Raw genomic sequence first — 15,909 nt, 5'->3', positions numbered from 1 at the left:
GTTTAGGATGCCAAAGGGCATCAGACAAGAACATTTAAATTTTAGCATAAAATCACCTGCTCACTAGTAGAGTAACCTTGAAAATACTTATCATTGCTTCTTCAATATTTTTCACTTGAAAAGGGAAGATGCTAGAAAAAAATCAAATCACGGCTTTATGCTTTCAGGTTTGCTGAGATGCCCTAGGAAGGTTTGGTCAAGCATCTTCTTTCCTTCTTCTCGTTTGCCCACCTGCCCCGACCCCTCTTGGTTATTAATCACAGCTTTGGTGACCTGTGGTTACTGACTGGAATCCATCAAGCACACAGGGGAAAAGAAAGGTTAAGAATCATGGGCCTGTGTTCTCCCTGCCATCTTTCCCCGGGCCAAAATGTTGCCAATCTATGTAAACTGTACCTCGGTTCACTACTAAATCCCTATCTTTTAACAGTGCTTAAATCACTGCAGTCCGTAGTTCACTTACACTAACTTATATGAATTTTTGATCTTCTACTGTGAGTCAGGAACTATGGCAGGCACAGAGAATACCAAGATGATTTTAGAAATGGTCTCTTCCCTCAAGGAGCATCATTCAATGGAGAGACAGATAATCAGCATGCTTTGATGGGGCCAAATCTGTGAGTGACCTCCAAGCACATCAAAGGGCACCACAACAACCTAGGAGAGGGAGTAATCTGGAAAATCTTGCAGTAGATGACCAGACACTGAGTTCTAATTGTAACTAATAGAATTACAGACTGTTAAAGCTGTACAGTGTCAGAATCATCTAACCTAAATTCCTTAGGGATTTTAAATTAAATTTTAGCATGTTTAGCGCACATGCACACAAAACAAACAAACAACAACTGATGCCCAAAGGTGATAACCAAGCCATCCAATGTAAGTATGACAGTTATAACCAGGTAATTATTATGGTGCTGCCTTTTTAAAAATACTTTTCCTTTTTCTGCAGGAACATTTTCAGAACCCCTCCTTTCATTGGTTTAATGATGCTATTAATCAATTAATTAATCTTATTTTAATAAAGTAGAGGGAAAAGATTTATACATATTGACTTCATGCACAGCAATGATGCCAATAACCCATCATCCATTAATGACAGACTTTGCAGTTAGCTGCTGGTTAATTTGCTGTTACATCCACAGCCTCCTTTTGCCTCTTGAGCTACTTACTAAACGGACCTAATCACACTGGAAGGGACAGGTACTGTCTGGCTGTGAACAAAAACAAACTTTAAGAATAGATCTAGGTCTGACCATGCTTCTTCTCCACAACTGAATAAGGAACCTACCGGCCAGGATAAAATCCAGAAAGTGAATTTTCAGTAGTAGCAATATATAAAATTGCTCAGGTATGCAATTTTCTTGGAGTTTGTTTTTTTCTCCCAATGTCGTTTTACTTGGGATGTTTAAAGACTGATTTAGTAATGGGACAATATAAGAGCTCATTACATTAAAACAGAAATTTATGGGAAATCCATATTTTCTAATAGCATGCCATCTGTTTGGCTCTTAGTGGCAATGGATTTATCCTGCTTAGTGTAGATGATGATACTGGGGTGAAATTATGGATTACAGCGTGGATTTCTGAGCTCTTTAACTACTGTTATTAATTTGCTAACTTGCAAATCAACATTTCCCAACATAAAATCAATTATTTTTTTTCTTTTTTTAAAATTTTTCAACTCTTACCCCAAGTAAGGTTGCTAAGGGCACCACATAATATCTGTCCTGGCGCCAACAGATTGCGTTAAAGTCATCCACAATCTCTCCAAATTAAAACCCCACTGAGTTCACTGGCTTTTGCACGGTACTAGCCGCAGGATGCTCTTTTGCTTTGCTCCACAGTTCAGTTTAATCCGCTAGAAGAATATTTTTAGAGGCATATCGGACTAAATCATCTTCGACTGAGCACACCATTTCCAAATGGCCGCCCAGGGTCCTAAATCCGGCCGCTGCGGACCGGGACGAGCAGGTGTCCTCCGCTGCGGCGGCGGCGTGGGACTCCGGCGCCAAAAGAACTAGACGTCGGAAGCCAGACAGGAAAGCTGTGCACACAGGGACAGGTACACCCTCGCACGCGCGCTCCAGAGAGGCCCCCGGCGCAGCGGAGGATTCTAGCCTGAGGCTCGGCAAGGCTCCGCGAGGAAGCAAGCGCTGCTTCCCCATTCAAGTCAGAGAGCAGGACGCACAGGGTCGCGGGTCAGAAGTTGAATTTCAACCCAGCCTGCGCAGCGTCCCAGCGCCTTCCGCAGCCCGAGCATCGCGCTGGCGCCCGGGCTGGGGGGGAAACCAGGCTGGCTGGGGCAAGGGAAACTGAGTTGCCACCGCCGGGGAGCTGCGGAGCACGGAGCCGGAGAGAGNGGGGGGAGGGGGAGGCTGGCTGAAAGGAGATGGGGGAGAGGGAGGGAGAGAGATGGATTTTTTTTTTCAGATTAAGAGAAATTGTCAAACCTGTAATCCCATCCCTTAGAGAGAAAATGCTTCTAGGTCAGAAATACTGGGATTTCATTATAGTTGCTGTTAATTTCTGTTAAAGTCCCCCCCCCCTTTGGAATGTCGATGTGTAACAGTATACAAGATAACTGTCTTAAGGCCAGGGTTCCATCACTAGGTCTCCATTAATGACCTGAGTGTCTTGCCTAGAAAATTACAAACTTCTTAAAAATGATTTTGAATAAAAAACACAAAGAGAAGTTTCTATCACTCAGTTTGGAAAACATGTACCATGTACCTAGCAGTTTGTCGGGTTAAATTATAGCCAGTGGTTACTGAGAGTTGCCATTTACTGATTGATTAATTAGCTTGTGTGACAGGAAATTAGCTAGGAGTGTTCCATGCCATGTACCATGGCCTGACTTGAGGGTTCAGGACATTTCCTGCCTTCATGTAGCCTGTGGTCTAGTGGGAGATGATGCTATTAAAAGGGTCATTTTAGAGGCAGTTGATCAAGATTCCATGACTAAAATCTTCAAATACTGGCTGTAACCCCCTCACCCCAACAGAATGCTTTCACTACCTTGCCACTGTCGGGACTTTAATCTCCTGATCAAGAAAATAAGAAGCATATAGAAATTTTATTTAAGCAGAATGGTGATGACTGTGGGTTGATGACTGGAAATGACAAGTCTGCCTCCATCCACTTCCCTATGACAAAGCAGAATTGTTTTGGCTAGCAATCTACTCTTAGAGGCAGACACTGTTTTATAGCAAAATATTTGCATATTATCTACTTCATTGTCTTTGGATTAGAGAAACCACCTGGCTTCTAAAGATCTTTTCCATCCCATTTTTGATATTTGAAAAAAAAAGGCAAGATTTCACCAATGATTTGAACAAGTTAAAGATGGCTGGCTATACACCAAATAGATCCTAAAAACATACTTAAAATAGTAGTTCAAAATGCCTATGTTTTTACTTAGTGTTTAACAAAGAACCCTGATCTTGACATTCAAGTCTTAGTTACGTGCTCTTCAGAAATCAGGTAATCTCTCACTGATCCCCTTTTCTCATCTGTCAAACAAAGGAATTAATAACCTTCAATTTCACTGAGATTCTGTAAAATGAGAGAGCTAATTCTACCCTGCAATCGACCTGAGTTTTGTGAGGGTCTAATGACATTGTGCATGTGAATGTGCTTTGTAAAGAGTAAAGTATATATACATTTACTCATACAACAAACATACATCCCACCTGAACTGTCCAGCAAGAACTATGCTAGGTGCTGGCCATGCAGAGATTAAAGAGATGTGGCTCTCTCCCTGGACAGTGCTCAGTCCAGGTTGGGAACAAAAAATGAACAAGCTATGAGAATTCCATGCAGTAAGTACTCTAAGCAGCATAGAAAGGAAAGAAAGAAGCAACATTTCTGGTTTTCATTATTCACATCCCTAAATCAAGAAACAGAAAAAGTTAAATTGTGCACAATAAAAGCAGAGTATGTTCTGTGCATTTGCACAAAATATCAAACCTCATTCAATAATTGAAGAAAAGAACATACAAATCCCTTGGTCACCAATGTAGCTCTTTTAACAATGTAGTTTATTACGAATATGTATTTGAGCGGCTTGATTCATAAGTCTAAAAGCCATAATTGTACCTATTTCAACACAGATCCCAGATTGTGAGGTCTACGAAATTAAGCTTTTTGTCTTTTTGTTTTTCTGATATATCCCTAGCACCAAACATTTTATAGCATGTTTCTATACTTATATCTTGAGCTCCCTAATTGGAAATTTTCTCTATCATTCTCTCTCTATGTTACCTCTGTAGGGTTTTTGTAAGGATTAAAAGAAATAGTAAGAGAAAGCACGAATCACGATATATTCATTAGTTATTATTTTTAGTAGTGGCAAGTTCAATGCCTTAGCTTATGTGTATGTAGATGTAGAAAATTAACAGCAAACCCTGCATTATCTGTTAGAGTTTATTTTTTATGCAATATGAATAATTATCTCCAACAGTATTTGTGAATTTCTACTTAAAACATGCAGAGAAATAATAAAAGTTCCTTATCTTTTGCTTCAGTAGATGTGATCATACTTAGGTGTCTATCCAGGCAATGAATAATTGCCTGGATCACTACTATACTAACCATAGTATTTCATCAGGGTCAATATATTTGGTCTGTTCATATGTGTTTTGCTTTGTTGATTGTGTATTAATCAGGGAATTATAAAACACCTGAAATTACACTTTTACCTTAGCTATTGGGTTACACAATCACTACAGCCTTTCATTAAATCATATAGTATATTAGTTCAGTGGTAACTATATTTTCAATGGAATTGATTAATTCAATAAATACTTATTGAGCACTTAATATATGCTAGGCTTAGTGCTAGGTTGGTTTCTCTCTCCTCTTTTTAGTCCAAAAAGTTGGTATTGTTATCCCATTTTATTGATAAGTAACTTCTCTGAGGCAGAGAGGCTAAGCACCTTGTTTAAGAATAGTAGCACCCAGGTTCAAGAGCCCCCGTGCTTTCTGCTGAGAAATAGTACACCTTATTTTGTATTACTGAAGATTTAGGATTTCAGCCTTATGTATTATATATGTAATTATATATGCAATATGTATATTATATATATGTAATATATATATAAAATATCCTTTCTCTTTTTTTTTGTTATGCTTGAGTTACCCTCAAAGAGAGGAATGCATGGAAGAAATTTAGTTCAAAGAAGAAAAGAACTATGATACTGAATCCATTCTATATCCATATACGTTAATTCTAAAATGACTACCTACTTTGAAATATAAAATCTGTTTTTGCTTAAAAAGTCATTCAAAACTATGTTAAGGTCTGTTTCACTTAATTGAATCTTTTTGAATTATGACAAAATCAAGTGAGGGTTTGCATAAAGAATTAGTATATCAAGAAAATGAGTTTAGTTAGATTATAAATGGAGTATAATAAGCACAGTTTCATATGAGGAAAATAGCACCTTGCGACTGGAATTCTTTCAGCCTTAGGTGTTAGAAATTATTTTTGACTGACTCAAGATATCACATTATCTTCCTTAATTCTCACAGCTTTGTCAAAATAACACTAGATTAAGATGAAGTGACAACCTATATTTTGGAATATAAATGTTTCTGTTTTTTTAATCATCATAAATAGTCTTACTATATTTATTTAATCCTTAGATCTGTTTTGATAATTACTTGTTTGTTCATTTAACAAGTGCTTAATGTACTTACTATGTGCTAGGCAATGTTCTAGGCACTGGGGTATTGCAGTAAACAAGAAAAGCCCTATTCTCATTTAGTCTATATCTTCAGGAGAGAGAAAGACAATAAAGTAATAAACACAAAAGAGATCAATTAGTGACTAAGTGCTGTGCAAAGAATGAGTGATTTGATGACTGAACTGGGTCTAGAATAACATTAAGTTAACAAAAGACAGTGATAGGGAGAAGGGCATTCCCAGAAGCAGAGAACAAAACCAGGGATGGGAAAACAGACATGGTATATGTTTGGGGGGGAAAAAAGCTGTTTAATTTGGAGTAAAAGAAAAACAAGCCGAAAGAGGGCCTTTGACAGTCAAGTGGTGAAAGATAATATAATTAACAGAAATGTAATGAACGTTTGAATTCATGAACCATGAATTACTTTGTGCTCATCATACAATAAAATGTAGACAGTACAATGCGGGAAGGAAAAAACATTGTATTGTAGCATCGACATTAAAAATCACTCACATCAGAATGAAATAAAGAGTTACTACTTCAGAGTTGGATGTTAGAAAAGTAAAGATGAAATAAAAATACAAAAAGTCAATTCTACTTATTTTTTATTTCTTTTAGGAGAAACAAAGACATGGAGAGAAATTTGAAATATGAGTAATTTTTCCTCAGTGGTAAGGTAATATTTGCATTTTTTTACGTTACCAGTTATCTTGCAAATCATTAAGTATAATATTTAACTTTTACTCTGATTCTGCCACAGGCAATGGCACATATAATAGTCCAAAGTCTTTCTGGTACTAGGGTATTTTATTTATGTCTACTTAACTAATTGAATATAAAATGATGTTTTTGTTTCATTTTGAAATGAACATTTTCTGTTTTCACAATTGCTAATTATGACTGATCTTTTTATAATGAAATTTAAATTCAAAGCTTACAAGTTTCTTTTTTTTCTTTATGTTCCAACCTCATATTTATACCATTGAGAAAGCCTAAGAGATTTAAGAGAGGCAAGATAAAATGATTTTTACAAGTCATACTAGATTTATCTCTTTCTCACATCTCCTTAGGAGATAGTTCCAAATGTTTAAAATCCATAACCTTTATTTAGGAAAGTTTTAATAAAAGCGATTGTTACTATTACATTTTAAAAATTTTAACATATTCAATTTTGAGTAGCAGATTGCGTGTTTTACAAAAAAAATGCTTACTATGTCCTTGCTATGCGCCAGGCACTGTTTTATGGCTGGAGCGATTCAATGGTAAAATGGGAGAAGTGTCTTTTCTGATACACCTTAGTTTTTATGAAGGGCAACAGATAAAATACAAAGAAACAGTCATTATACTAGGTGATCTTAGGCAGTGGTAATGACCACAAACAATGATCTACTGAAACCAGTTCACACCGTTCACAAGCTCCAATTATGTTCATAATGTTCCAACAGTGCTTTCGGTGACATCACATGCAGTTGGCCATGGCGGGAACATTTATGCCCTGTGCATTGGGAAATACTATACACTGAGGTTGTTTTTTTTTCTTCTTCTTCTTCCTCACTCCGGAAAGTTAAACATTTACCACAAAGTCCACAAAGAAAATAAAATAGGAAGTTATGATGAAATATGCCTCAGGGGCTAAGTCTACTTTAGAATGGTCAGAAAATAGGTCACATTGTACTTGATAGAAAATTTGTTTAAATGACAAATCTACCCCATAGTTGGTAGATGGAGTGCTGACTAGTATAAAATGTTATACTTTTCAACAGGAAGCTACTCTTTGCAGTTTTGAATCAAAGGATTGCTAACCAAGTGGGCCAGGATCTTTAGTTGAGAAACTAAAGAAAAAGGAGAGATCTGATCATTGTAATCAGGCATCTGTATTGTTAGAGAATATGACTATGATAAAGAGACAACACTTTTACCTTGATCCTTGGAAAGGGCACTAACTATGGCCAAGGCTTGCTTGTTTGTTTGTTTGGGTCTTCAGCTTCATTTAAAATATGGTTCACATGGTTTTTTATTGAAAACCACCTCAATCCTGACTTTAAAACAAATCCAACTCAACTCCCTTATTTTTCTCTAATTATGGTGCTATGGAATTAAGAATATTGGGGAGAAACAGATGAAAAGGGCATCCTTGAATTTTTCCCAGATTGTGACACAGTACAGTAATTGAAGCTCGTAACAGAATTTATTGTAGGTGTGCTGAGGGACATATATATCAGTAATTAGCAAGTTTAACAGCAAAATGCAAAATTAGCATGGATAGCACATTCAGAAGAGAGTTTAAAACTCTCATTTTCATCCTCTAATGCTGTAATTTAAAGCAAAAATTGCTACAATTTTAATTGATATGCATTTAAATTTCTGACCCCTGCCCGAAGCATTTTTTGGTTTTTAGTTTTGTGGGGCTTTTGTTTTTGTGTTTTTGTGGGGTTTTTTTTTTTTTTTGGTAATTTAGCAATGGGTTTAAATTATGCTTTAACATTTTTTTTAATGTTTATTTATCTTTGAGAGAGAGAGAATGTGAGGGTGGAGGGGCAGAGAGAGAGGGAGACCGAGAATCTGAAGCAGGCTCCAGCTGTCAGCACAGAACCCTACGTGGCTTGAACCCACAAGCTGTGAAATCATGACCTGAGCTGAAGTAGACCACTTAACCAACTGAGCCACCTAGGCACCCCTGTGCTTTTTTAAAATAAGTTCCCCTCTTTCAGCTTTTCTGCCTTCCCTGCCTTTCTGGTCCTGGATGAACTCTTACAATTTGCCCATGTCAGTGGCCCTTTCTGATACTTATAGTCTTACCCTACCTTTTCCAGAGTCTGTAGTTACAAGGTAGATCTGCCTCCTAAAATAGTGTCTCTGAGAAATTTCCTTTTTCAAAGATTTCTTAATTTTACTTTTTACTCAAAACATGTAGTCACATAATAAATCCAATTATAACTTGTATTTTGTCTTCTTGAGGATTTAATTAGAGTAAGAAAAAAGTAAGGCAAATAAAAATGATTTTAACTCCGATTATTGTTAGGTTTCTGTCACCTGGAATTTTGCATTGATCAGTAGTGGCAAATCAAGCCAAACAAATATTTTTGGCAGATAAATGCCAAAATGGGGAGAGTAAACAAATCTCTACCATTTATCTAGGACAAGTAAGTAAGCTATTCTATTAAATATTTTATATAGTTTCTATATTCTTTTTTTAACAAGTATTTTTGTTTTGAAATTTTAAGTGTAAGACAATGCACATAGAAAACAATTCTCAAAAGATACTATGAAGGCTCTCTCACTCATTGCAAGTAACAAATGTTAACAGGGATTTTTTGGTGTATTCTTCCAAAACTTATACATGTTATATCATATTATATTATAGTATAGTATAGCATACATATATTAAATTTATACAATATTTCAATTTATATAGATACACACACACGTGTATGTACATATCTTTTTTAAGAGCTCAAATAGCTTTGGGGCACCTGGGTGGCTCAGTGGGTCAAGCATCTAACTCTTGATTTTGTCTCAGGCCATGATTTCATGGTTGGTGGGATCAAGCCCTGTGCTGGTCTCTATGTTGACGGTACAGAGCCTGCTTCAGATTCTCTCTCCCCCCACTCTCTCTGCCCCTTCCCCATTCGTGCGCACGCACTCTCTCTCAAAATAAATAAATAAAAATTTAAAAAAGCTCAAATAGCTTTATAGTATACACCATATCTACACCTTGATTATTTTATATAATGATATTTTCATAGCAATACATATAGATATATATAATATTTCCTAAGTACTTCATAAAATTCCATTGAAATAGTCCCTTACAGGTGTCCTTCCAGGTTGTTTCTAGGTTTTTGCATGTCAAACACTGATACAACTGATAATCTTTCTTGTTTGTATCATCATAATGAACAGAAATCCACTCAGTGATAGTCTTGTACTTCTGTATAGTGCAGTGCTAAACATGACCATTCTCATTGATATGCTTCCAGATTTAATACCTGTGGCCATTTTATTCCTGCTCCATTGTCAATGTTCTATCATACACCAGCTGATACCTTTTACCTACAGAAATGTTATATTTCATTGAATTTTTGAAACCTAAGATGCCAAAGTAATTTTAAAAAATTAGTTGCCATTGACTGATATCCATTATTCTGTTAAAAATATGTGGTATGATGCACCATCCAGCAATTCAGTAAGTCAACGATGATTACCATAATTTCCACCTAACAAGCTAACAGTATATATGTCTAAAGCAAGTTAAAAATTAAAGGCTTAAATATTCAGTCTTAGATTTTTTTATTGATTTTTCTATTTCCATCAAATGAAATGAGATAGGAACATAATGAAAACAAAAGGAGTTGTTTAAGTACTTTATTTTCAAATAAAAATAACACATTGGTTACTAATTGGAGAAAAATCTAAGTAATATTTAAAATGAAAAACAATATTCTTTCATTAAATGTTGTCACTAGTTAGTATTCAAAAGAATATTTAAAAATTTAGTGCAAGCAGTGCTCTCTACTGGTCTTATATTTATTGCAACTACAATCAGTGTCAAATGTGTATTTATACAGGGTTACAAAAATCATCTCTATCCTAACAGACTACTGGTATTTTTTTTTAATTTTTTTTTTTATTTATTTCTAGGAGAGAGAGAGACAGCGTGAGCAAGGGAGGGTCAGAGAGAGAGGGAGACACAGACTCTGAAATAGGCTCCAGGCTCTGAGCTGGCAGTCAGCACAGAGCCCGACGGGGCTCGAACCCACGAACTGCAAGATCATGACCTAAGCAAAAGTCGGACGCTTAACCGACTAAGCCACCCAGGCGCCCCACTAGTATTTTTTATTTTAATCTCTATTTGGTTTCTACTTTAAATGTGTGTTTGTGCGTGTGTGTGTTGCATGTATGTATATGTGTATACAAATATTCATCCTTGAATTTCTATACTAAAGTTAGTTTTGAACTTTGCAAATGAATTAGTGTCATACATTGTCACAAATAATTATATATCAAAGGGATAGGGGCACCTGGGTGGCTGAGTCGGTAAAGCACCCGACTTCAGCTCAGGTCATGATCTCATGGTTTGTGGGTTCAAGCCCCGCGTCGGGCTCTGTGCTGACAGCTAGCTCAGAGCCTGTCTCCAGATTCTGTATCTCCCTCTCTCTCTGACCCTCCCCTGCTCATGTTGTCTCTATCTCTCTCTCAAAAATGAATAAACATTAAAAACATTTAAAGGGATAATATAAAAAATGAATGTGGAGCTTTAATGTAAGGCATACTATTTTTCAGTTGTTTTAATAAACAATGGTGTTTATTAAACTAAGGTGTTTGTTTTCCCTGATCCCGGAGAACACAGGGGAAGACCTCTCAAGGGAAGAGGTGTCTGTGTATGTGGACAATTCACAGTAAACAGTGGCCACCACCGTAGACTCTTTCTTCTTTTCTCCCTCTACCACTCCTTCCTGTACCTCTCTGCAAACACCAGAACAATCAACATATTGGTGCTTCTTTTAAAACTTAGGGGAAATTTTTATTACAAATTCTTATGGACGCCATTTGTTTCAGGAGAGAGAGAGAGAGAGAGAAAGGAAAATACATCATTCATACTGTGATGTTATGTCAAGTGATGACCATGTGCTAAGCATTGATGATAAAGCAATTTTTAAGACCACAAGTACCCTATTGGAATTATTGGTATTCATTGGATTATTTCTCAATTTAAAAAGTTATAAAATGCTATTAAGGAAAGTACATGGTGCAGTGAGAGTCTATAACCGAAACCAATCTGGAGATTCGGAAAAACTTCTCCAAAGATGAAATATTTATGGTGTGCTTAGGGAGATCCTTGAGCATATTTAAATACTTTTAAGGGAGAAGTAGCTACCAGGGATGGAAGGTTGAAGATACAGGAGAAACAATAATGGGTGGCATATGGTTACCAAGACAGCAGGAGAGGATACGAGGGATCCAGAGAGCAGGTAGCAAGATAGGTCTTGGTTAGAGGAGGATAATTCCTTCCTTGGACCAGAAGATGAGAGAATAGATGCTGTTGCAGGAAGGTTCGCAGAGTTTGTGAAGTGATTGGCAAAGCTCCCACTGGAAGGCTTCTATGATTTCAGTGATGTAGGAAACAAGCTCATCTGTTGAGATAAAAGTGGGTCTGGGAAGAGCAGAAACTATCTGAAGCAACTATTTCATAGAGTTGATAAAAGTGGATATAGGTCAGGTTCAGTCAGTCTTAGAGGAACTTTTCTCCTGAGTTCACTGATAATGCCAGGGTCACATGAGGTATTCTGATCTCAAATCCCTTAAATGCCAAACTGTGGACTCTGAATGGCTTTGTGAATTACTCTCTTTCATGTTCTTCAAAGTAGATCATAACACTCTATACTTTAGCCATTGTTTACTGTCCTTATTTCCTTCCTATAGGACTGAACTGATATTGGGAAAGTCACCTTTTCGATCATGACTGTCTGAGTGAATAAACATGGCTGAAGGGAACACTCAACTCTGGCAAACTTCCTGGCCAGGGTTTTCTGATAGGGAGGGCCATCATTTGTCTGAAGCAATACATACTAATCCTATATTTTTTTTATTTTTAACGTTTTGTAAATTATACTAGGCCTACTAAAAATTTTGTTTGAAGCTGATTTCTTTTTCCTTAAGATTATGTGATTTTACTTAGTAAATACATGTGCCAGTACTCTATTTGGTCTACATAGAGAGAAAGCAATCTAATTACTCTTTATTTATTTTATTTATTTTTAAAACACACTTTTAAAGTTTTATTTATTTCTGAGAGAGAGACAGCATGAGCAGGGGAGGGTCAGAAAGAGGGGGAGACACAGAATCTGAAACAGGCTAGCTGTCAGCTCAGAGCCTAACATGGGGCTCGAACCCATGAACCATGAGATCATGATCTGAGCCAAAGTTGAATGCTCAACCAACTGAGCCACCCAGGAGCCCCTCTAATAACTTTATAAAAAGAAAATGTTGATATTAACATATGTATAATTGAACGAGTTGCATCCACTGTGTTTCTCTAGAGTCAAAATAAAATATAATAGTATTTTAGAGCCATAAAAGATGGTAAAGAACATCACATCTAACCAACAGTGTGGTAAATGAGATACAGAGAGATTACGTTTGAGATTACAACTATCTGCAAAACAGGGTAGGGTATGGTAAATGCAACATACAAGACATACAAACAAAGCATTATGTGGAACATGGAAGACTTTATAGAAAAGATGGCATTTATGCTGAGTCTATATAAATAGGAGGATTTTTTAAGATGGAGATAGAATCAGAAGACATTTTAGTTAAACTGACAGAGCATGTTAATGTGTGGAGTCAGGAAACAATGGCATGTATGTTATTGTTGAAACAGTCCACTTTACTGGAACATGGAAGACATGAAAGAAGTAACTAAATGTTAAGACTAGAAGGAGACTGGTAGGGAAGGGGAATGGCAGGGACTGTTGGACGCCTTGGGAGTCACTCTCAGAACTTTAGAATTTATTCAGGAGGCGCATAGAGCTTTTTTTGAGTGAGAAAGTGATATGTGGCTCTTCTTGAAATAGTATATTAAAATTTATTACACAAAAATGATTACAAGTTCTAAATTGGATAACACAGTCAAAATTATCTATATCCATGAGTGATGTTCTAGTCACATCTGAAGAAATCAATCAATTCTGACTTTATAAATATAGACATTTACACCAACCTATAGCTCAATTCATTGCTTAGATGGCACTGACTACCATTTTTTTTAATTAGGAGATAAGAAATTTTAATGTGCATAGGACATAAACAAAATATAGGCATTACACCAAGGATAAGATGTTCATTAAGAAAGGCTTTAGGAAATTAGTGAGGAAACCTCTTCATTCCAAGATGAGTTTTGAAATCATGATATGTTCCTTCAGTCAAAATGTTTTGAAGAAAATGGACTAGGTGAGGAGAGAGAGTAGCTATAGAGATTTAAATGGCAGTGCATACACTGAATTATTTGTGTCAGTTCTGTTAGAGTTACTATTAACACCAATTTTTAAATTACAGATAAAACCCAGGAAAAAAAATGGAAAATGTCTCTGAGCCTGTAGAGATTATATTATCAGGTAGGAGAAATCTTCCTCTCTTTACCCCAAGTCTTTATTTGGACAACATTCCGACCATAGACTTCCAGCATCGTAATGTGTTAGCGCAAAGTGATTGCCATTTGTATGCAGACAAGTGTTTATATAAGACAAAGATTCATATGTGTAAGACATATTTTAAGCAAAGACATGAGATTTATCTTTAATTTTCATATAGGATGTATATAAATGTTATAGCTCTTATGAAATAAATTATCTGCATTTGACGTCAGCAAAACCTTCATCTTAGTAGATGAGATAAAACATTTAAAGAATAAGAGAGATGGTAAGTGAGCAAGGGAACAGTTTTGTATTATGTGCAGCTCATAATTGTAACTCTGTAAAGAGCTCCCATTGAGTCAATGGGAAGTGTAGGTGGAGGTTAGTGTCAGGTTAATTGTTGCATTCAACATCATTCAGGAGAAAAAGTAGAGATAAAATTACAGCATTTATATTTCTGCCCTTCAATTTTCTTTCATCTCTATACTTGTTAGATTTTCTTCACTTGTTATTATTTACATCTCATGTCTGATTTTTTTTCCCTCCCCTAACTCCTTGGGTTTATTGAAGAAATATATTCCATAACGTTGACTTTCAAGACAGTTTCAGAATAAGGAAAATGCCATTCATCTATTCATTTTCAATATAGAGTTGGAAATACTTCATGGAAAATATTATCAAGTAACCTTTTGAAAAATAGATTCTATGAAGAAAGGGGTATTTTACTAGATGTCTCCATGGCATTCTAAAGATTGTGGTATATTATATCACCCATGCTAAGCCTGCAGGTGATTTTAATTATTATCTGATAGGTCATTTTTCTCTTTTAGTAGTTTTCTAGTCCTCTGGGATCCACCTACTCAATGACTATAGAGATTTCTTCCATGTTAGGAAAGAACTTTTGACTTCAAACACGCAACTTCAATCATATGGCTTTCATATTATCTGAGTCCTCATCTTTATGATGTGATTTAGATGTGGATTATACTACAATAATGTACTAGGACACTACTTCCTATTTATCATCAATTTCAGGTTGACGTTGTCTTTAAATTTGAGCCTTCAGATTACTATCAACATTGTTTAACTGCTTTGCTAATCCAGAAAGTTAATATTCAGGTAAATTAAAAAAATATCTACTTTTTTCTTTCCATCTACTAATGTATTCTTTTCTTCATGCTACCATTCTTCAAATTTCTATTTCTCTTTGCTTTTATTTTTATCCTTTTTATTGATATTAATATTTCCTTTCCAAATGTATCTATTTTAGGACATTCCGTTGTTCAGTTTGGAAACATTTACACAGATACTGAAGCAGTGAAGGTGGCAAAGAGAAACATAAAACAAATTTTTGTGAACTGTAAATTGTCATGCTTATTAAATGCAAACATTACTAAAAAAGGAATAAGCAAAACTTTCTTTTCTTTTGTCTCTTCACCTTTAAAAGAGAGCTCTAGAAAACAACATTCCATTGGGTTCCAAATTTTATTAGATGGTTTAGTGAAACACTCACATAAAATTTATAGACCTTTATCATCACTTATATGTTTAAAATTGAATGGGACGCCTGGCTGGCTCAGTCGGTCGAGCATCCCTTAAGCTCAGGTCATGATCTCATGGTTCATAAGCTCAAGCCCTGTGTTGGGCTCTGTGCTGACATTTTAGAGCCTGGAGCCTGCATCAAATTCTGTGTCTTCCTCTCTCTCTGCCCCTCCCTGCTCATGGTCTGTCTCTGTCAAAAATGAATAAATGTTAAAAAATTTTTAAAAATTATCATTAACTTGCTTACCTCACAGTTTAAGTTCTATGTCCAGAGATGCCTATTTTGATAAAAAAAATAATCTCTTAAAATTGTTTTTCAAGATTTACAAAACTGAGTGCATTCTACAGTAGAAAAGCTTATAAATTTGTTAATAAGCTTGTCAGTAATTTTGTTTTTTGTTTTATCTATGTGGAAAACATGAGTCATACATTCATTTTCCTGGATATACAAACTGCAAGTGCATCATAAAATTTAAATGAATTAAATATGTTAAGATGTCTTTCTAAAATGTGACAATATCCTTGCCTCCACCAGAGATCTTTTC

At 35.8% G+C, this 15,909-nt stretch overlaps 1 long non-coding RNA gene across 1 annotated transcript in view; it reads left to right on the top strand.

Moving 5' to 3' along the window:
- Nucleotides 1-6,300: 6,300 nt before the first annotated feature.
- Nucleotides 6,301-15,909, top strand: part of LOC144236550 (uncharacterized) — a 45,098-nt gene continuing 35,489 nt past the window's right edge. Inside the window, exons 1-2 of the long non-coding RNA XR_013336605.1 lie at nt 6,301-6,363; nt 13,746-13,804. This is a non-coding gene — a long non-coding RNA (uncharacterized LOC144236550). The remainder of the gene's footprint in view (nt 6,364-13,745; nt 13,805-15,909) is intronic.

Source organism: Crocuta crocuta, unplaced genomic scaffold (genome assembly GCF_008692635.1).
Source record: "Crocuta crocuta isolate KB4526 unplaced genomic scaffold, BGI_CrCroc_1.0 scaffold317, whole genome shotgun sequence".
Taxonomy (NCBI): domain Eukaryota; kingdom Metazoa; phylum Chordata; class Mammalia; order Carnivora; family Hyaenidae; genus Crocuta; species Crocuta crocuta.
Note: the sequence above shows the minus strand (reverse complement) of the source record. Positions and strands in the feature narration are given on the sequence as shown.